Source organism: Triturus cristatus, chromosome 7, assembly GCF_964204655.1.
Source record: "Triturus cristatus chromosome 7, aTriCri1.1, whole genome shotgun sequence".
NCBI lineage: Eukaryota > Metazoa > Chordata > Amphibia > Caudata > Salamandridae > Triturus > Triturus cristatus.
This window is the reverse complement of record NC_140590.1, coordinates 237,897,503-237,918,937: the sequence shown is the minus strand read 5'-3', so window position 1 is coordinate 237,918,937 and position 21,435 is coordinate 237,897,503. Positions and strand designations below refer to the sequence as shown.

The following is a 21,435-nucleotide window of genomic DNA, read 5'->3' as shown; positions in this document are numbered from 1 at the left end:
CAGTTTAGCATGGAGCGTCTCCACATTATTATGAGCGGCGGGTCAGGGTCCTTCCATCTTTTTGCGATTAGCCTTTTTGCTACTGCAAACCCTAGATCTAAAAATCTAGACGTGGTTTTATTGTTGCGGCTTCTATGTTATAAATGCAGAAAATATACGTGCCATTCAAACAGGAGTGTGCGACCTGTGTAGTGCGCTAGCGCGTCAGCTACTACTGACCAATATTCTGTTAATGTGGGGCACTCCTATAACAGATGCAGCAAGTCCGCATCTAAATGCATACATCCGGGGCATTTGGTGTCTTGGTGTCTAAAGTATTGATTGATCTTCGCTGGTGTGAGGTACGCTCCAGGGATGATATAGAATTGTATTCGTTGCAGGTGCACCTTCCTTGGAACCTGAGTTGAGCTCGCCAATACCGAGGCCCATTCCGTGTCTGTGAGCTGGCGTCCTATGTCTGCCTCCCAGTGCTGGCAGAGGGCCGATAGGTTTGCCGCTGTGTGATGCCTGAGGGATGCTTATGGAGCGTATAGTGTGGTTTTGCGGGTGATATACAGTGCTCTATGAAAGCTCTTGTAGGCCACATTCAGCAGTAGTGAGTCCGGCGGCATGGCTTTTGAACATGGCTGGAATATTACCGCTAGCTCCGTGATCGGTAGGGAGGGTTGTGTGGTTGCTGTATCTCCACTGTGGCGGTACGCAAACCATCTTGTAACGCATTGTATTTGGGCTGCTCAGTAGTACTTTTCCAAGTGTGGAACTGCCAGGCCACCTTGGTTACCGGTAAGTAGAGTTTGCTGATCGCCCTCCTGTGTCTAGATTTTCCCCATATGAAATCTTTTACTAATCTTTCGAGGGGCTGGAAGAAGGACGAAGGGATGTAGTGTAGGAGACTTGTGAAATAATACAAAAACCTGGGCAGTATTACCATCTTTACTATGGCCACTTTCCCTGTCACTGATAGTGGGAGCATGTCCCAAAACGCCATCTGGAAGTGGACTGCGGTCAGTGCTCTGCCCAGGTTGCCATCTTCCAAGTCTTTTGGGCTTCTGTATATGCGAATGCCCAGGTAGCAGGATGTGTATGCGCACCAACGGACACGTGTTCCGTCGAGCACATACTCTGGGTCACCGCATTGTTCACTGAAGAGATATAGACAGGATTTAGTGACGTTTACTCATAGTCCTGATATAGAAGTGAAGTTTTCCAGTATGTTTGCTAATCCCTGTGGGATGCAGTGGATGTCTCTTATGTATAGTAGAAGATCGTACGCGTACAAAGATATCGTGTGTGTGCCGTCTCCTAGTGCAATGTCGTCTGGTTTCTCCGTGTGTATTGCTTCCACTAGTGGCTCAATCGCCAGTGCGAAGAGCAATGGAGACTGCGGGCAGCCCTGCGAGTCCCTCTGCGGACTTCCGTGAGGCCGGATATGAAGGGGCCTGTTTTAACCCTCGCAGTAGGGGCACTATACAGTAGCTTCACCATGTTGAGAAAAGACTCCCCCAGGTTATATTTGTCTAGTGCGACAAATGGGATTCCCTACTCCAGGGAGTCGAATGCCTTCTCCAGGTCAAATATGAGGTAGCCTGCTCTTGGCCATTGGGTTTGCGAATACGTGGCAATCGAAAAGAAGCACCGAAGGTTTAAGGAGGTGCTTCTCGAGGGTACCAACCCGTTTTGGTCATCGTGACCCAGGGAGGGGACCACCGGTGCCAGTCTATTTGCCAAAAGCTTTGCTAGTACTTTGAATCTACGTTAAGTAGGGCAAGCAGCCTTTCCTTTCATTTACTTTTAATGTGGGTAATGTGTGAGTCTGTTACAGACATTTTGCAGAGAAATTATGTGTTTAAGTTTCAAGCAGTGTTCATATAAAAGTGTCTTTTAGGTTAAAACAGGACCTCACATATAAGAAATGGGAGGGTGTCTCAGTAATAATTTCCAGTAATATTAGTGAGCTGCTGCTGTGTTACAATATTGAAAACACACATCACGATCACTGAATATTAGGTGTAAACACATTTAAAATTTGAATGGGTGTGTCTGTGCACTTTCAGTGACTTGGCCAAAGAGGGCATGAAGGAGCTGAAATTGGATCATGAATTAAAAATTGTCCCAAACAGGGGCCCCCAAAACACGTTTGGCCCAGGGCCCCCAAAATCCTTAAGATGTCCCTGCACACAGGTGCTCTGGGTCCTACGCTTGGTGATTGATTACTGTATAACCCATAATAGGTGTGCATGTGCGCTGCAACCTATATTCTAATGGGGATATTTTGTGATCCATGCTGTTATGGTGATGTGATGATTTGTAGGATTTATTTTTAAACTTGTTGCATTTGTCATGTTTATGCCTTGCGCATTCAGGATAACGAGTAATAATGCAGGATTGCCTCGTATGTACAGCATTTATGACTCCATGTGATATCCCTAACATTCCTGCCCTGATGTTATGATATGTGTCATTTTATGCCTTGTAGTGACAGGATAACAAGTCTTATTTCAGGATCTGCATAATATGTACAGGGATGGTGTTTTTATGATGTGAGCAACATACAAGTCTTTATCTTACTGCATTACCTGTGATGTGATGACAATTGACTTCTTGGCAAAGTGATTCATGGTGTATGTCATGTTTGGTTTCTGTGTTATATGCAATATAGGAGATCTTTTTATATATTACTGAGTGGTGTCTCTTTTGTGATGTATTTATTGTGTCACAAGTTTGTGTGTGTTGCACAAACACTTTACACATTGCCTCTGGAATAAGTCTGACTGCTCTGCCAAGCTACCAAGGGGGTGAGCAGGGGTTTTCTTGGTTGTGTACCTCCCCTACACTGACTAGAGTACTGGGTTCTGTCTGGCTTAGGAGCATACCCTAGCCAATCAGAAACCCCATTTGTAACACCCAGCACTTCAGATCAGTTTGTCCACCGACTGTGGAGTCACCAAAGGCAGGGCATTGCCATCCACCAGTGAAGTTCCAGACTCCGAGACCACTGGTCATCAGACCGAACGGGCGTCTATCTCGGAATCTGACTCCTGAATTGACACAATCTCGGCCACTGCTTGGAGTGCGGCAGGCCTTTCTTGTTCAGTAAGTGAAGGGAATGACTGCTTCAGCAACCGGCTGCCTTGGGACCACATGAGGCCTGCGTCTAGGTACTCCCTTTTTGGGTCAGCCACTAGCAAAGTGGACGCTGCCCTTTTGGCCTCCAACCAGTCCCATGCCATGCCTGGATCTTCACAAAAGTGAGCAGTCCCATCAGGTATGATTCTGACTTTGGCAGGGAACATCAAAGAGTACAAGCCTTCCTCTCCGAAGGCATCCTTTACTTCCAAGAAGGAAGCCCGCTTAGCTTGTAATGTTGCAGTGAAGTCGGAAAACACTGATACTTTACTATTGCCCACTGCGAAGAGGTCCCCCGTTTGTGCCTTTTGGAGTATGATATCTGTCCTTATAATGTAGTAATCCTGCCACCACAGGGTAGGGCAGGCGACCGGGCGTCAATAGGTGGGCCAGCACCCTGTGGGCATGTTCCAGTGCAAAGAAGGGGATAGGGTGATTTGGGGCAACCTATGTTTTACGCACTTGGTCAAGATACATCAACCTATCGTCTCCCTCCGTATCCTCAGGGATATTGTTTTGGTGGTTGCAGCCTTCTGCATCTTCCGCCTGATGTTCTAATATGCGTACCCTGTCGGTCAGATTTTCAATCCGACAAGACAGTGTTTGGTGTTCCGGCTGCAGCACTCCACGGAGGCCTCCATTTCCTTAATCTGGTCACTCAACTTAAGGTGTTCAGCCTGCAGAAGGCCAAAGACTACTGTTACTGCACTAATGTCTTTTTGGAGGGTTTCCTTGGGATAAGATATAGTGGCAAGAATCTTGTCTAGGTGGAGATGAATAGAGTTCGATGGGGCATCTGGTCCCTCAGTCTCCATGGCGGGAGCTAGGAAGACTCCCCTGGTTCAGGCTGGGTGCCCACCACCTTGGTCTTTGGATTCACTATAAAAATATGGCCTAAGTCACAACAAAGTACAGGACAACTAGCCCCGGATATGTTTGAGTCACACTCAGCGGTATGGCAGTGGTCTCCCATACAGGGAGCGGGAGCATCCCCGGAGCCCTGAGTCTAAGTAAGCATGTGCCTCACCAGGAGAGGGACAGCTCTTCTAGTAAACCCCCCAAGATGCAGGTCTACGCCATCAGAATCCCAAACAGCCACTCCAGTAAATAGGTAGGGCCCAAGGCATCTCCTCCAATTACCCAAGACCATGAAGCACACTTCAGACCAGGTAAAACGTCAGGGCGTTCCCCTAAGTCCTAAAAGGTGTCAATTGCACCTTGTCGTCCCTGATGGGAGGCTCTGGCACAGAAAGAGCAGGCAAAATTAGTGCTCCACGCCAGGGGGAGGCCCACAAAGCAGCAGACACAAGTCTATGTCAGTATAGTTCATACAGGACCCAGCAGTTATTCCATACCTCCAGTTCATATCTAGGGAGAGAAAGCAGTGACTGCCCTCCACTCAGAGTGCTCAGGGTGAAGTCAATGTCAGAATAGTTCATACAGGCCCCCAGCAGTTTTTCCATACCTCCAGTTCATATCTAAGGAGAGAAGGCAGTGACCGCCCTCCACTCACAGTGCTCAGGGTGAAGTCAGCATAAAGTAGTGGCTTCCAAGACCCTCATCCAAGGCCGCTCCAGTTACCCCAGGCAGGGAACCTCAAATCCTCAATGCCTGAGTTGTAAGCAGCTTGGGCCTCCTGGGGTAGCAGGCAATCTCAGTCCCTCACACCCATCGGTTCAAGTCGACCCCACAGGCCACACACTAACAGTACTATTCAGGCAGCCCCCAGCCCAGTGCAGCAGTTGTTACTAATCGCAAGGGGAGGACTGCTGGCCGGCCCCCAGTCCTTCCCTAGCAGATGCCTTGGCGCCAGGCTCCCAGATAGGCCCTGAGGTACACTGGTCACTTTGTCTGGTGAGCCCTTTCCCCACACAGTTACGTCCTGTAGCCCATAAGTTGGTCGGCCCAGAAGAAAGGCAACCCCGCTAATTCCCTGGCACCATCCCAGGAGTCATGGCCTCGAACAAGGGCAATCTGCACAAATGGAGATACTGAGCCAGGCCCCCAGAGCCCACGCACAACAGGAAGAGGGGTAGCTGGACAGTCCCTCGCCAAACCATTGCCTCACTCTTTACTACTGGACCCAGCTATGGGCCCAACATTTTCTCACTTCCCGGGAGCCAGTGCCCACCGGTCGAAATGGCGTACCCTAGTCAAAAAACAGAGCTTTATTCAGCACCCCCCTCAAAAGTTCAAATCATCCAGACTGTACTGGAAGAATGTTTATTTTACGGTAGGATTCTGAATATCAATTCAATTATTTAAACAGTATTGTAGAGACGAGCCAATAGTAACTCAGCACAAAGTATAAAGAAGTTCCAATTAGTCCAAAGATTCTGTTTGTTGATTTTATTCTTTTTACAGTGTTCCCAGCATGAAAACTGCCATTTGCCAACAAGTGTTCCGTCTTTTACAAGACTTTTTCAAGGCTGGAAAAAGTAGATATCATACATTTATATTTGTTCTTTGTGCAAAAAAAAAATTATTTTTAAAGCTAGTTTAGACCACAGAGGGTGTTAATCACTTAAGAGAATATATTTCAACAAATAGGTAGTAATCTACATTGGGTGGAAAACCCATGAATGTTTCATCTCTATTCTAACCAACTTATGGTTCGCTCTAACAGATGGTTTTTGGATCTTTTCATTTCTCTGATTCTTTTCCGATTGGAAACAAACCTCTTGGCTTGAATAGGGCTAATTTTGTACTAAACTTGTTTTAAAAATTAATTATATCTTTTGCACAAAGAACAAATATAAATGTATGATATCTACTTTTTCCAGCCTTGAAAAAGTCTTGTAAAAGACGAAACACGTGTTGGCAAAGGGCAGTTTTCGTGCTGGGAACACTGTAAAAAGAATAAAATCAACAAACATAATCTTTGGCCTACTTGGAACTTCTATATACTTTGTGCTGAATTACTATTGGCTTGTTTCTACAATACTGTTTAAATAATTGAATTGATAATCAGAATCATATTTTAAGACATTTTTCCAGAACAGTCTGGATGATTTGAACTTTTGAGTGGAGTGCTGAATGTAGCTCTGTTTTTGACTTATGTATACACGTTAGTTTCTAATGTGTTAGTGGTACCTTTTGGTAGTAGGTGTATTGAGTTGCAATAGCACCCCATTCAAACTAAGAATAGAAAATCTACTAATTCACACATGACTGCTTTGATGTTAATACCGATCATTTATTGATTGTGCGGTACCTTCCCTTTTAGGGACCACTACTACCTATTGAATTGTGGAAATGACGTACCCTACTCACCGTTGAAGAGCCGAGAGAAGCCGGCTCTTCCAGAAGACACTTAGGGGTTACTTCACGGGCAAGTTGACCTATGTTAACAGGGGCAGTCCACTTCTCGTGCCCAGCCTGTTCCAACTGGGGAAAACAGCACCATCAATCCCCAGTCACCATCTTGAAGGTGGGGGGCAAACGCTGTGCACAATCTGGCCAGTCTCTACCATCGCAGGGACAGAACTCCTTGCCTTTATAAAGTGGCCCTAAGGAAGCTGCCACTAAGGAAATGGTGCCAGCAAGGAGAGTGTTGCCCCCAAGCAGCAGATGGTGTAGGATAGATGATGGGCCAACACGGAGCAGCAAGCTCATGCGTCTGCCATCTTCAGCTCGTTAGCCATGCCCATAGTTGTGTCAATTACTTATCGTTCATGTTGATACTATGAAATGCTTAACACATGTTCCTCTAGTAAAGCCTGACTGCTCTGTGCCACAATACCAGGACTGAGCTTAGGATTTATTAATGTGAATTCAAGGACCATCTTTGGGGTATTGTGATAGTATTATATGGTGAGGTCTGACCCCGACACCACATAATACTCCACTTTCCTACACATGTTTTCTTCTAAAGTGCCAATGTAGGAAACTGGCCCTATATATACTACACTAAAATGAGGTATAGTGTTATAGTGTTCATGCGACCCCAGAGGTAGGCAGAGTTTAAAGATAGATAGAACCTTACTCTCTATTTGTGGTAGGGTGGTTGAGCAGTAATGCAATGTCAGAGGACAGTGTTAAGCATTTGATGTATACACTCAGTCAGCAAATGAATGCACACACTCAAGAACTGAACTCTAGGCCAAATGTTTTGGTATAAAAAAAAACTGTTATGTTTTTTTTTTTAGAACCAAGCAAGCCTGGCACAGGTAAGCATTAAATATGTTTCAGTAATAAGTTGTTGAATATAGAACAGTTTGAAAATGCTATAGAAATTGTACTTTGTTTGATTTACAGGGGATGCAGTAGGTTGCAACACTTAGCAAATACAGTACATTGAAATGAATAGGCTTTTTCAGTAAATTATAGGTAAGTTACTTTTTACGTTACTTTTCTAACTCAGTGCTGGATACCTAGATTCAGCACTAGGACATTTCCTGCAAACAGGTAAGTAATTATGTTTTGGTTATTTGTGCGATTTTTAAAGAATATTTTTAGATTTCAAAACTCCAGACACAGAAACTTTTTGGAAGAAAATTGTCAATGTTATCCCATGGAGGAAAAACAGGTTTTCGGTTCACAGGTAAGTAATCGACTGTGGGAGTTAAGGTTCTGGGGTTAGACTCAGGAGTCCCCTAGGGTCAGTGATGCACTGTTGTTGCACCCTCAGCAGCACTAGGGCGGCCGGGTGCTGAGTGTTGACGCCCAATGTTATCCAATGGGGGGTAGGGAGCCTCCGGTTGGTGGCTGCTGGCAAGCAGGCCACTGGGTTGTGGGAGCAAAGCTCCTAGGGTTTAGGTCAGGGCACACGGGGAAACAATGTAGCATAAAAGGTGTACCCTCAACGGCACTGAGGCGGCCGGGTGCAGAGTGCTGTTTTGACGTTGGGTGCCCTGTTGTTTTCTATGGAGAACCTCTGGTTTGCAAAAGCACTGCAGGAAGGGAGACAAAGGAATTCTGGGTGCGACCACCACGTGCAGAGGTAAGTTGGGAAGTTAAGGGTTGGTTAGGCACCGTTGGTTTGGGCACACAAGGCCGTGGGGTCGGATCTTCTTACCAGCTCCAGGTTGCGGTTAGGGGGGCCTTCTGGATTTAGACTGCAGGCGTCAGCTGGAGGCAGGTCAGGGGTCGCCGGATCTCGGGTCAGGATCACCGGGGTGACCTCCTCGTGGTGTTTTTCCACTCGAGCTCGGGCCAGGTTTGGCGGGTGCAGAATGGGCTGGATTTGCGGTCTCCAGCTGCTGCCAGAGGTTGCAGTTGAACAAATCCGGTGTTCACGGGAGAAGCAGTCTTTGGAAGTGATGGCAGGCAGGTCCTTCTGGGTTTTCGAGGTTGCTGGCTCCAGGACATACCAGGATTTCGCAGAAGCAGGTTCAAGGGGAGACAGGCCAGTGGGGCTGGGGCCAAATCAGTGGGTGTCTTTCTCCTGTTAGCTGGCTGCATGGCTGTTCGGTCCTTCTTCTTCTTTTCTTCCTGTTGTCAGGCTGCATCTGAGGAAGCACGGTTCAGGGTGCCCCCTAAATATTAAATGTAGGGGCATTACAGGTAGGTAAAGGGCAGGGGCCAATGGGTCCCTTCCTTGGGGTGGGTACAACCCCTATTCTGCCACTCTCCAGTGGGAGGGCGGCAGGAGCCTGTCCCTGGTTGGCTGGGTCTCCCCATCCTCAAGATGGCGGGGACTCGAGGTTGTGCTTAACCTCGCCTTCCCCACCTGAGGGGTGGAGTTGGCAGAGGTGGGCACACCTCTTTCCCTCACTTGTTTTTCCCGCCGGTTCTCCCGCGCCAAATTGGGTGGAAGAACCAGTGGGGACCAGTTGCTGAAAGCAGCAAGTGGTCTGGGGAAGCTCACAAAGGCGCCATGCCTTTGAAGCTTCCCCTTCGTGAACCCTGCCCATCCTGGGGGAGGAGACTTGGCAAACTTTCCCACAGTAGGACACAGTCATGCACTGTTACAAGCAGAAAAGCAGAAAACTATGCACTGACACAAACATCCATTCAGTGACACGCTCACAACCACATGTAGTTATAAACACCCATCCATACACATTCGTGCAAGGACTGTCTCACTCGCACGCACAGACACACACACTCTCTCTCACTTTCATGCACAAATCGCATGGGATACATGCATACTAAACTTTAGAGGCAGAAAGTGATAACCATGACGTGTCTGTTGTGCAGACGCTGGCATGAAACAGGACATACCTGAGCAGTGGAACTGTGAAGTTCAGGATCAAGGCGAGGTAGATTCAGGTGGAAGTTGTTTAGTAAATGAGACTGACTGTGATATGGATACACTCTTGGGGAAAGCAATTGTGCTGGAGGAAACTCTGGCGTAGGATAGGTTGTGGTGGTGAGACCACGAAGTTACGGGGATGGTGCTTGCTAGAAATGGATGGAGTCTCTGTGACATCTCTTACATACCACACATCCAGGCAGTTGATGATGATTAATGATGTGGTGTCCAGATGGGGAGCGGAAAGGTGGGGTACGGAATGCATTCAGATGGTCGATAGAGGATGTTTCTTTAGTAGTAGTGGCAGTACACTTTTAAGTTATATTTCTTTGTATCTTGTTATAAAGAGGTACGGGAGTCCATTAGTTCATGTAAGATACTTCTTTAATGGTAGCTTGGTTCCATCACATGTGGTCAGGATAACAGGAGGAAGTTAGATAGTACAAGATTAGCCCCACCAGGAGCAAGCTCCTTTCAGCTCAGCCTGAGTACACCAACTGACAATCTCCCCTAGAGCAACAACTTCTCGTTGATTTTGTGTGGTGCTGACTGAAGAGGAGACAGAAGATAGACTTTGAGAGGAAGGCTCTGATAGGGAAGGTTGCGATGTGGGTGTAGCCGTGGAAAGGGCTGACTATGTGAAGGGCTGAGCTGTACAGCAGAAACAAAACAGTTAAAAGTGGGGGATACAGACGGGACTTTCCATGGACCTCTAACTTGTCATAAGCCTTGAATGGGTAAGATTAGCTGCCCTCCCTGGACTAGTGAACATCAGCTTCCCCGGCAATTAATTATTTACATCCAAAGTAAACAGAAGGAAGACCGAAGCCTGTTCACCATCTGCCGTTGCCAACTGCCGTCTAGGATCGTGATAAATAGAAAGGAACAGTAGGCGAAAGGAAACATACATGAAAGAAAATGTCACGCGGCAAGAATTGTGATGAAACAAAAATATAAACACTAGTAAAAAAAAGAAAAATATTTTTAAAAGCCATTATACATATACAAATGTCAAATATATCTTTCTGACTGTAATGAAATGTAACCAGGATACTGGTAAGAGAGCCGACCCATTTCAGTACATCCAGGTTAAAAGGAGGGCCCTTGGACCTATGCCTGCTGGTGATAAACACATGGTGCAAGATCAAATAGTACAAATTAGAAAGCCACACGCCCTTCAAGGGTTCATGTAAATGTGGTAGCTGTCCGGGAGCAGAGACATGCTTTATTCTGCGGTCGCCTTCATTTTCTTCTTTTCTTCCTCGTACTGCACCTTTAACGTCTTCTTACCAAGGGTCTCTCCATTGACAGGGCTGCTGCGATCACTCAATGGAAGCATAACATTTTGAGCCCCAATTTAAAAGAATGTAAGCAGAATGCATCCACGTCTGCAACAATTGCAGACTTTCCTCCTATAGCAGGGATATCTTCACCACAATTACTCCAGCAAGAACATAAAAAGCAAGTACCAGGCAGGATAAAGATGTCACAGGTGGTCATGAGAAACTATTGCTTATGTGGTGAAAGGATATGTACCCCCAGTTAAAATCTTAAGACCAAACATACAAATACTCATTTACAGACCAGGATGTTTAATTTGCACACCTTCTGGTTTCTGAACGTGTGCGCAGTTTGCACATGACCTGTGTACTAACAGGCAGTATCACAAATGAGTCATTTGCAGGTAACAAAACGACCTGCCTAATAAATAAATGAAGGTCGCAATTTACGATCACAGAGATTGCTTGCATGTGTAAAGATGGAAGCCTGCAAGGACAGTAGACCACCTTCCTTGAATCTGCATTCCCATTCCAGAATTATTTTCTATTTTTAAAAAGTGCCTGTCCATTAATGAGACAGGTGCTGCATTTCTAAAAATAATAATAAACAATAAGATTTAGGAAGACTTCAGTAATGCAGCTCCACACGATTCCCAAAGGGGACGCTGTCTCATTTCGGTGGTCAGTAACTGATTAATAATTTGCAACCACAATTGTGGTCACAAATACTTGATGTATACGTCTGTTACTTGTAAATAGGTGAGGGGTGCCCATTTAAAGCAGCCTCCTATTTGTGATTCAGTAAAGTTTATGTAATGTTAAATTGATTTGTATAGCGCACTAATCATCCCAGAGGATATTCAGGCGCTTGGGCAGGTGTGAAGGTTTGTGGTCCCCAAGGTCCCTGTGGGACTCAGCATATCAATTTCTTGGTCTTGGATGTGAAGGGTGGCAGCCTGACACTTTGGGTTCTTCCCGTGAGGAAGGATCAGATCCATTTGAGATTGGATCCGTATATGCCATTTCATGGAGTCTTCTGATGAGGGTGTTATGGGAAACAGTGTTGAAGGCCGCAGAGAGGTCGAGCACTCTGAGGGCTGCTTTTTCTCCTCAGTCCAGAATGTTTCGAATTTCATTGGTGGCCACGATGAGTGTTGTTTCAGTGCAGTGGTTCTCTCTTAATCTTGCTTGAGTGTTGTCTCGAAGATGGTGAAGTTTGAGGTGGGTTGTGAGTTGCTTGTTGATGGCCTTCTCAATCACTTTGGCTGGCTAGGGAAGCAGAGAGATGGGTCAAATGTTACTCAGTTGATTGGGGCCAGCTATGGGCATCTTGAGGATGTTTTTTATTCTGCAAGTTTCCATTCATCTAGGAAAGTGACAGACGTGAAGAAGGTGTTGATGATGTGGGGTAGGGTAATGCCGATTAGTGATGTTTCCAGGTTGTACATGAGGTGGGGGCATGGGTTCACTGGGGCCCCTAAGTGGATGGGCTGTATGATTGTCGCTGTGTTGTTTCTGGTGAGGGTTGCCCATTTGGTCAGGTGGCCATCTCGGTTGGTGGTGGGTAGGTTAGCAATGAGTTCTCTAGGGTTGGGTTGGTGTGCAAAGTTGCTGTAGATGTTTACGATTTTTCTGTAGAAGAAGTTGGATAGGTTGTAGCAGTGTTTCTGAGAGGCATCGATGTTGGTGACAGTGGCTGAGGGCGAGGTGAATTCCTTAACAATTGAGAAGATCTCCTAGCAGCTGTTGGAACTTTCTTCGATGCGGTCCACTAGGGCTTTTTTCTTGGTGTAGCTTATTTGCTGGTGAGAGCTTCTGAGTGCAACCTTGCAGGTAGGTCTGTCGCGGCTGGCTCTCCATTTCCTTTCTTGCTATTTACAGTGTTGTTTGATCTCGGAGGTCTTCTGTGTAACATCCAGCCTGTTTGTATGATCTACTATGCTTGTTGGGTTTGATGGGTGCAGGGAGTCTGCACAGTTATTTATCCAGTAGCGGAAGTCATTAATGTCCTTGTTGAGGTTGGCTATGGGGCTAGATTGATCGTGTTGAAGGCACTGAGACAGTCTGCTTCTGTGATTTTGCCCTAGCTGCAGCTTGAAATGCTGAGCCTGGTAGGAGTGTTATTTTAGGTGTGTTGATTTGGAAGTGGATGATGGAGTGATTGGTCCATGTTAGTGGTGTGGTGGAGTTGTAATTGATGCTGTCACTTGTGGTGAAGACGGGAGTCCAGTGTGTGTCCTGTGGTGTGTGTTGGTTCTGGGACGAACTGTGTGAATCTGATGTTGCTCACGCTTTTCAAGAAATGCTGTAGAGGAGGGGTCGTTTGGGTCTTCCAGATAAGGGGTTGAGCAAGGTCTCTCTGGTAAAGAGGATGTCAGGTGCATCAATACTCAGCAGGTTACATATTTTGCTTGTGTGTTTGCTGAGTGAGCGTGTGTTGAGAAGCATGCATGCGAGTGGGAGTTAACTTGCTGGTTTGCTGCGGAGTGTGGTATGGGGTGGTGTTGAAGGTGTTGTTTGTGTGTTGGCAGGGTTGTTGAGGGAGTTGTTAGTATTAGTGTGGGATATGTGGCTGCTGGAGAACTGGCAGTGGGTGCAGGTGAAAGCTCCAATTGTGGTGCGAGGTGCAGCACATCAGCAGTTGAGGGAACGGCGTCGGTGTCTTGTGACCTATGAAGTATCGATGGGCATTGATTTGACCAGGCTTCCTGGCGATAGACACGGTCCTGATGCAAATGGGTGCATATGGGCTTGCCTTCGGCGCACCAGCGGCGTGCCCAGTATGCGTCCATGATTAAGTAGGTCTTGGGAGAGGGGAGGAGTACAGGATGCTGTGATGTCATTGTCCTGTGCTGATGGATGATGGGGAATGAAACTCTCTTTCTTGGCTTCCTCTTTTAAAGACGGTTTTGGCGCAAAATCAATTATGCCACTTCCTGTCCAGATGTATGATGGGAAATTCAATATCACTTCCTGTGTAGGTAGATGATGGGGAGATTCAGTGATGTTAGTGCCAAGTGCCACTGGAGGCTCGCCAGTGGTTTGAAGGATGTGTTGCGGATAGCGCATTCCTGTATGGATATATTAAAGTGGCCAGACAGTGTTAAGTGTATACTGTCCCACAGCATGACTGCATAGAGATATGTAAAGAGAGGTAGCATAATAACGTAATTACAGAGCTGTAGACGTTCACCACACAGTGGATCGGCTTCACAGAAGAACAGTGTCAATGTTAGAGCAGAGTTGTTCCAAACAAGAGGACACTACATGGGCACAATAAACCCCCACAGTGGATTACTAGATCTATCAAAAATGCTGTGTCGAAACACGCCCTGTCATAGGCAGCCAAGAAGCTACAGAAGTTCACCTCAAAACATTTACAAAACTACGAAGAGAGTAAAAAACCAAATTAGCATGGTCACGTTAAGTCCCATACTTGTGGGGTCAATCCACTAACCTACCTAGGCCTAACAGTGGATACATATATCCTATTAAATGAGCTATTATGAGGTAAGTAAAGACTCACCATAGATAGCCAGTAATCTGCCCACCAAATAACATTTACAGCTATATACCAAGTAGCATCACACACCAACACGGTCCATGTTCAGCCCAGTCTGTTTACAGTGGGGAACAAGTTGGACAATAGTACAAAATATCAAACCTTAAACCGATGAGTTCCCCGGGGAGAGGTCTGCATCCAGTTGGGATTCAGATTTATTGTCCAAAAAAGTACAGAGCTCTGCCGGGTCCAAGAAATCTTTGTATTTTGGGCTATTGTATTTTGGGCTATGTCACGCACCGTATACAGCTTTTTGAGGATTATGTCTAGTGTGGAGGAAGTGTCTGGCTCGTCTTTCACCGGAGACTTCAGAATCGGAGGGTCTTGTTTCGAGCGTTCCAGTTTAGCTTTAATTTCCTTTCATGCTGGTGTCCTTGTGGTCAGCCAAGATGTGAGTTTTGTGAAGCAGTCTTATCGTCCAAAGAGTAGAACTGTCTGATTAGCAGTGACGTGCACAGCCTCATGCTTCCGATGATCCAGGAATTAGCAAGGATTTGGTGATTTTCACTGAAGATTGTGCCACTAATGACAAAGTGGGCCAACTAGAGTTTCTCATGTATTACCCCAAGGGTGTGATCTAGCATGTGGGCGCTGAGCACAAAGATCAGGATATGACTCTTGGGGAAACTTTTGAGTGGTTAATATGGCACTTATTTTACTGAACTGATGTGGGGGTCCGGTAGTGCACAGAAAGTTAATCACCGGTCCTTTCACCATCTGACCAAGTGAATTACCGGTCTAGCCACGCCCTCCGTCCCTCTCCACTGCAGGAAGGGATTAGGTATAGAGAACAAGGCACAGAGGCAAAAATGCGGCTGTCACATCAGTCCCAACAGCATTCCTGAAGAAGTTATTGGGCACGCTAAGTTCACAGGCCCTCCATGCGGGGAGTGTTCCTCCTCTGTTGTCTGTATTTGGTGCTCCCATTGTGGGCGTCACCATCTCAGAAGTAACGCTGGGGCAGAGTAGCTGCAGGGTCATCACGATAATTATGACTGAGATGCTCAGGTTTATGGAAGGGAAGCACTTACTGTGACCTTTGCTCCCTTTGCTCTTGTCCCATTGAGTTTCATGGTGCCATCATAAATATGCTCGCTAGAGAGACCCTGAAGTGATCGGTGCTTCAGGTGCATTTGCCATCTTGGGTGAGATCGTCCGATCCGCTCAAGTACGGGGCCCCGCGCTGACACTTGTTGCGGTGGCCCAAGTGCTGGAAACAACTCCCCTCAAGTCCCAACCATTTCCACTTCACCAGATCTTACTTGGAGGTACCGGCATGGCTGTTGCCGGAGATGCATCGGAGGCTTGCCAGAGCTCAGAAATTAGCTGCCATCTTAGCAATGGACCAGGACACACCTCCCTTAATTTAAAACCTTCTTTAATGGTAAAGTCTGATTTTTAATCACAACTTTGAAAATGCCACTTTTGGAAAGTTGGTGTTTTCTTGTCCTATTTGGTGCCAGCAGCCTGGTCCTGGATCACATGAGTAGGTGCAGTTGGCCTTTGCGTATTCCTCCCAGACAGTCACAAAACAGAGAGTTGGGTGTCTGCAGCTGTTGGAGCGGTCACCTGCTACCATTGCAATTTAATGGGGCGGCCTCAGCACAGACACACAAAGGACTTCACACTAGCGCACAATATCCCCAGACAGATTGGGACCAGGGAAAGGAGGCAGGAAATTCCAGAGACCTCTGGAGGGGGAAACTCCAGAAGCTTCTCCCACTTCAAAGTGGGTACCATGTATAAATATTGGACCTTCAGACCTAACTCTTCAGTACACTCCTGAACCTGAGGATACTACGGAAGAAGGATGCCTGCTGCTTGAGGCGTTCCCTGCTTGCTGAGAATGAAAACCTGACCTGCACCGTTCATCCCTGGCTGAACTGACTCCAAGGGTCCACTGACTGACCTCCTGTTGGAGCTACAGAGACATAACAATTTCCAAAGGCCTACCTACATCTGCCTAGCTGGCCTACTGTCTGGATCTGCCTGACCCCCAAGAGGTGCCCCTCAAGTCCTCAAACCTTAATGTGGCATCAACTTAACTCCGAATTATCCAAAAGAGGTTACCCCCTCAACATACTTTGAGGTCCAGGGGCCAGAGGGGAAAAAACATAGAAAAATCGCATGAACAAATGCTCCTGTCAGACCTATATCAATTTATCCAATGGCCAGCTATGGGCTCAAATTGGGCAGTCCCCACAAATCGGTCTAACCATACTCCAATGTGCAAAAATATATTAATTTGTATTCATCTTTTTCCTTTTTTAAAATGTTTAATCATTGTAGCATGTCTGCTGTGACAAATATCACCACGAACATAATGAGCAATTTATTCATTATCATATAGAAATGGCATCTACTAATAGTGTTATTTACAGGTAAAATGCATGAGTAGACACATGAATCTGCTCTTGATCATTCAAACACACAGAAAAAGCCCTGTCAGATGTCCTCACATAAAACAACCGCACCTCTCATACAACACTCTCACAAACAAAACACCCTCACCCATCTCAAAATTCTCACACATCAAACTACAAAGAGAGAACCCCAAATATTTCTTTGGCATACACAAATAACAGGGATAACGGGCTGAGTAAATCACAGTTTTCATCCGCTTTGGTGTTGTCTTGTCAGGGTTCCCGGCAAACTGGTCAACGCACATTTCGGTGGAAATAAACAGCTGCTACTTTAATCAGGACCACTCTTTTGGACAAATTTCAGGTGAGTGGAGTAAGGGGAATCTTGTCAAAACCTGGTAATGGTCTGGATGAATTTCTTATGCTGCCACCGGGGCAAATTGGTGAGAAATCCTCGTATATGGTGATACATGTCAGGTCACACAGGCTGGTCTTGCTATAGTCTCGCTATTGGTACATCATGGGCAATAACTTGTGGATGCCTGCGGGTCTTCTCCAAATAATTTAAGCCAGGGCTTATCCTCTACAGGAAGTCTGAGGTCTTGGCATCTGGTTGCACTTAATGTCCTCCGCTTAAAGATATGGGCAGACTTGAAACACCATGGTTGCGTCTTATATCTCGGAACCAATCGGAAGTGGCATCCCAGTTGAACTCCTCCTTTAAGGTAGGGAGAAATTATGACATTTTGAGCTCTTCACGAATAGGCAGGTTTGCGCCAAGATCTTGCACTTCATGCTACAGCATTGACAGCTCATGTTGACCACCAACATAAATCTCCAACAATGACCATCCGCAAAGGCTGACAGGATCTTCGCACTAAAGTGATGTAGGTCCGAGATACCCAGCCTACTACTCGCGCAAAAGCGACAACCATACGCAATGCTCTCTCTGCTACTCGCTGCCTCCTCCACCACAAACTTTTTCAATGGGTCGTTTAGGCCAACCGTGATGGAGTGCGGGCCAGACACAAGAACCATCACTGTATCCGGCCCGCACTCCATTGCAGTTGTCCTGAATGTGTAACTTTTACCCCGTCTAACATGACTAGATAAACCACCAGTGGTGCTTTGTGCTTTTAGGCGCTATACTTACCTTAAATCTTTAAAATTGCACATCTCCGGTTTTACTGATAGTATTTCTTTATTTTATGAAATTCTATTTGTTTTCTAAATTGGTGAGGCATTTTTCCTCAGTTTTGTTTTTACTTTACATACTGCTCTAAGTTAAGCCTGACTGCTTTTGTGTGAAACAACTAGAGTGTTTAACACCATTTAATTTGGGTTTGAGTTTGACCCTGACAAGAATTGTGGTTGCTGCTTGAGTAGAGTTTCACCCCCCTTAATCAGTACCCCAATTTCAATTTCCTACAATAATCATTTATTGAACTAACAACTAATTTTTATCAGTTGCTTGAGTGGGAAGCACAGGGCATATTCTTCATAACATTAGACATGATTAGTATTAAGAAGAACAAAAGATAGAATACAGAAAGAGAAGCATGAAAAAAGGCACTGGCAGCAACCAAGAGAGGTGGCATTTTTCTCTGTGTCTGTGATGTATAATGTTAAGATGTGTATATAGACGGGGTGGTAGATGTAAGGTGCCAAACCACCGAGATCACAACACTAAAGGTTAAGGTTTCTCGCTTGAAACAAGGAGTAACTGTATTACAAACAAACAGTGGTAAAAGGCCTTGCCTACATGAGATCTATTGACTATGTCTATTTACTCCTTCGCTGCTAGGCCCCCCTCCCCAGCGCTTAGCCTTTTTTTTGATATTTCGCGTAGTTCGTGCTTAGGCCTCTGTAACATGTTGACCACATAAGGTATCCACGCCAAATTTGCCTCCTTTTCTTCCAACATCATGGTGATTCTAAAGGTACCCTGGGTTTGTAGATTCCCCTGGAGGGGACCCAGAAATGAGCTCAAATACAGCTTAATTTGGGTTTTTTGGGGGGAAAAAGTGCTGCAAATTAAAGTGTCTGTTTTTTTCCCTGCAAATGGTATCAACAAAGGGTTTGTGGGGCTGAAATCACAATTTTTTCAGCTTTCAGAGACTGACAGACTTTTGTCAGAAAAACATTTTTTACACAGATTTGGCATTTTACTGGGACATTGTCTATTTTTGCTATTTTTTGTGCTTTCAACCTTCTTCCAGTTGATGGTAGAAATGGGTATGAAAGCAATAATGGATTTTGGAAAGCTATACATTTTAGAAAAGTAGACATATTTCTGAATTCAGCAAGGGGTCATTTGTGTAGATCCTTCAAGGTTTCTTTATAGAACCTAACAGTTAAAAATAGAAAGAATTGAAAATGAGTTGAGAAAAACAGCCATTTGTACCAACGTTTTCACCTGTAACTTCTTCTAACTATGACAGATGTGTGAAAGCAATATACAGTTAATCCGCTGGACCTTTCTAGTTGTGGGGATATATAGGACTTGTAGGTTCACCACGAACTCGACGAACCCAGAGCCAATAACTTAGCAGCGTCTTGCAATGGTTTTTTATTATGCACCGGGTATATAGCAATTAATTTGGGAAAATATATACAGTGAAAAATTGGGATGAAAGACTTCTATGTATTTCTGAAATTGGAACAAAATATAGAGTTTAGAAACAGTAGCTATTTGCACATTTCCGAAATTGTGAGTACCCATATTAGCATGTGAATTATAGTGACTTCTTTTTTACACATTGTCTTTCATTTGGAAGACTTAAATGCATCAAACGTCAATAGGTTATAGTAGTTGCTCTACAATTCTGTGTTACTCTAAGTCTCCCGAGAAAAATGGTACCTCACTTGTGTGGGTAGGCCTAGTGCCCGCAAAAGGAAACGGCCCAAAATGCAACGTGGATACATCACATTTTCACAGTGAAAATTGACCCTTTTTTTGCAAAATGCCTAGCTGTAGGTTTTGAATCCTAGCTCTGCCGGCACCTAGGTAAACCTAGCAAACCTATACATTTTTTTAAAACTAGACACCTAGGGGAATCCAGGATGGGGTGACTTGTCTGGCTCTCACCAGGTTATGTTACCCAGAATCCCTTGCAAACCTCAAACTTGTCCAAAAAAAAAATGTTTCCCACATTTCTGTGGTGGAAAGTTCTGGAATCTGCGTGGATCCACAACATTCCACCCACCCCGCATTCCACAAAGTCTTTTGAGAAAAATGGTACCTCACTTGTGTGGGTAGGCCTAGTGTACGCGACAGGAAATAGCCCAAAACACAACGTGGATACACCACATTTTCACAGTGAAACAGACCCTTTTTTTGCAAAGTGCCTAGCTGTAGATTTTGAACCCTAGCTCTGCCGGCACCTAGGGAAACCTAGCAAACCTATACATTTTTTTAAAACTAGACACCCAGAGGAATCCAGCATGGGGTGACTTGTCTGGCTCTCACCAGGTTCTGTTACCCAGAATCCGTTGCTAACCTCAAAATCTGTTAAAAAAAAAAAAAACATTTTCGGCACATTTCTGTGGTGGAACGTTCTGGATTCGGCATGGATCCACAAAATTCCAACCACCCTGCATTCCCCAAAGTCTATAGAGAAAAATGGTACCTCACTTCTGTTGGCTGGCTTAGTGCCCGCGACAGGAAACGGCCCAACGTGTACACACCGCATTTTCACAGTGAAAACTGACCCTTTTTTTGCAAAGTGCCTAGCTGTAGATTTTGAACCCTAGCTCTGCCGGCACCTAGGGAAACCTAGCAAACCTATACATTTTTTAAAACTAGACACGCAGGGGAATCCAGGATGGGGTCATTTGTCTGGCTCTCACCAGGTTCTGTTACCCAGAATTGCGATTCTCATATTACCATGACTAGAGAATCTGGATTTCATTAAGACAAGGAGGCTGACATTATGCATTATTCCTTTAATGCAGTCCAAGCAGCCGCATACATCACAATATTAAAAGGTTCTAGAATAGAACAATAGCAACACAAAAGAGGCATGAGCCATCAACAATCTACCTCTTTTAAATGTGGAGGAAAATAAGTTCATGAAACTTGAAACTTCTAAACTTCAAAACGATCTTCTGATGAGCAGGATGAAGGAGAAGGAAAAATGAAGGTAAATCCAAAGGCCAGATGACAGGCAGTTAAGGAGTATTACCTGAAAAGAGAAAGAAGTAAATATCTCTTGAATGTAAAAAAATGTGTAAAGCTTATCGAGCTAATAGAAGAAGTAAGGGATGAAACAAGTACTGTTAATAAAAAGTACATTACTAAACTGTAATAAAAAGAGCATTAAATCAGTGTAAGACCACCGAGGGGTGGGATGGGAGGTATAATGTCAGCCTCTGTGTCTTTAATGAAATCCAGATTCTCTAGTTATGGTAATATGAGCATCGCAATTTCATTACAAGAACGAAGGCTACATTATGCATGTTGGTAGCTTTGTAAAACAACATCAGACATATGTTCGATAGGCTTGCAATAATGACGTGCAAAGGTGCTAGCATTTGACCAGTCAGTAGCTTTAAGAATGTCACCCAACTTACCTCCAGACCAGAGAGATTTAATGGCCATAGCACCTCTAAGGGAGTGAGCTTGAAATTTCTTTAAGTCAATACCTGCTAAACTCATAACAGTCTTAACCCATTTAGCAATAGAGGTCAAGGTTATGCCTTTGTGGGGTTTAAAAAAGTATATAAGTAATTGGTTAACACCCTGAGGGCGAAGAGCAAACATTCTGCGATCATACTCTCTCATGCAGTCCACTATGCAAAGTTTTGGACATAATTCAAAACGTGGGTAAAAGATTGAATCAGACATAGTCTTTATTTTTCTATAAATCTCAAATTTGACTCCGAACATGTTAGAAGATCTATTTGTAA

The 21,435-nt window shown here is 45.1% G+C and overlaps 1 protein-coding gene across 2 annotated transcripts in view; it reads right to left on the bottom strand.

Moving 5' to 3' along the window:
• LOC146809300 (cytochrome c oxidase subunit 6B1-like) overlaps positions 1-21,435 on the bottom strand; it is a 165,012-nt gene that overhangs the window by 95,833 nt on the left and 47,744 nt on the right. Inside the window, exon 2 of one of the 2 annotated variants that reach the window (XM_085616111.1) lies at positions 20,570-20,711. The exons of the other annotated variant lie outside the window; for it this stretch is intronic. The gene's annotated coding sequence lies outside the window, so the exon portion shown is untranslated. The remainder of the gene's footprint in view (positions 1-20,569; positions 20,712-21,435) is intronic. 2 annotated transcript variants of the gene reach the window in all.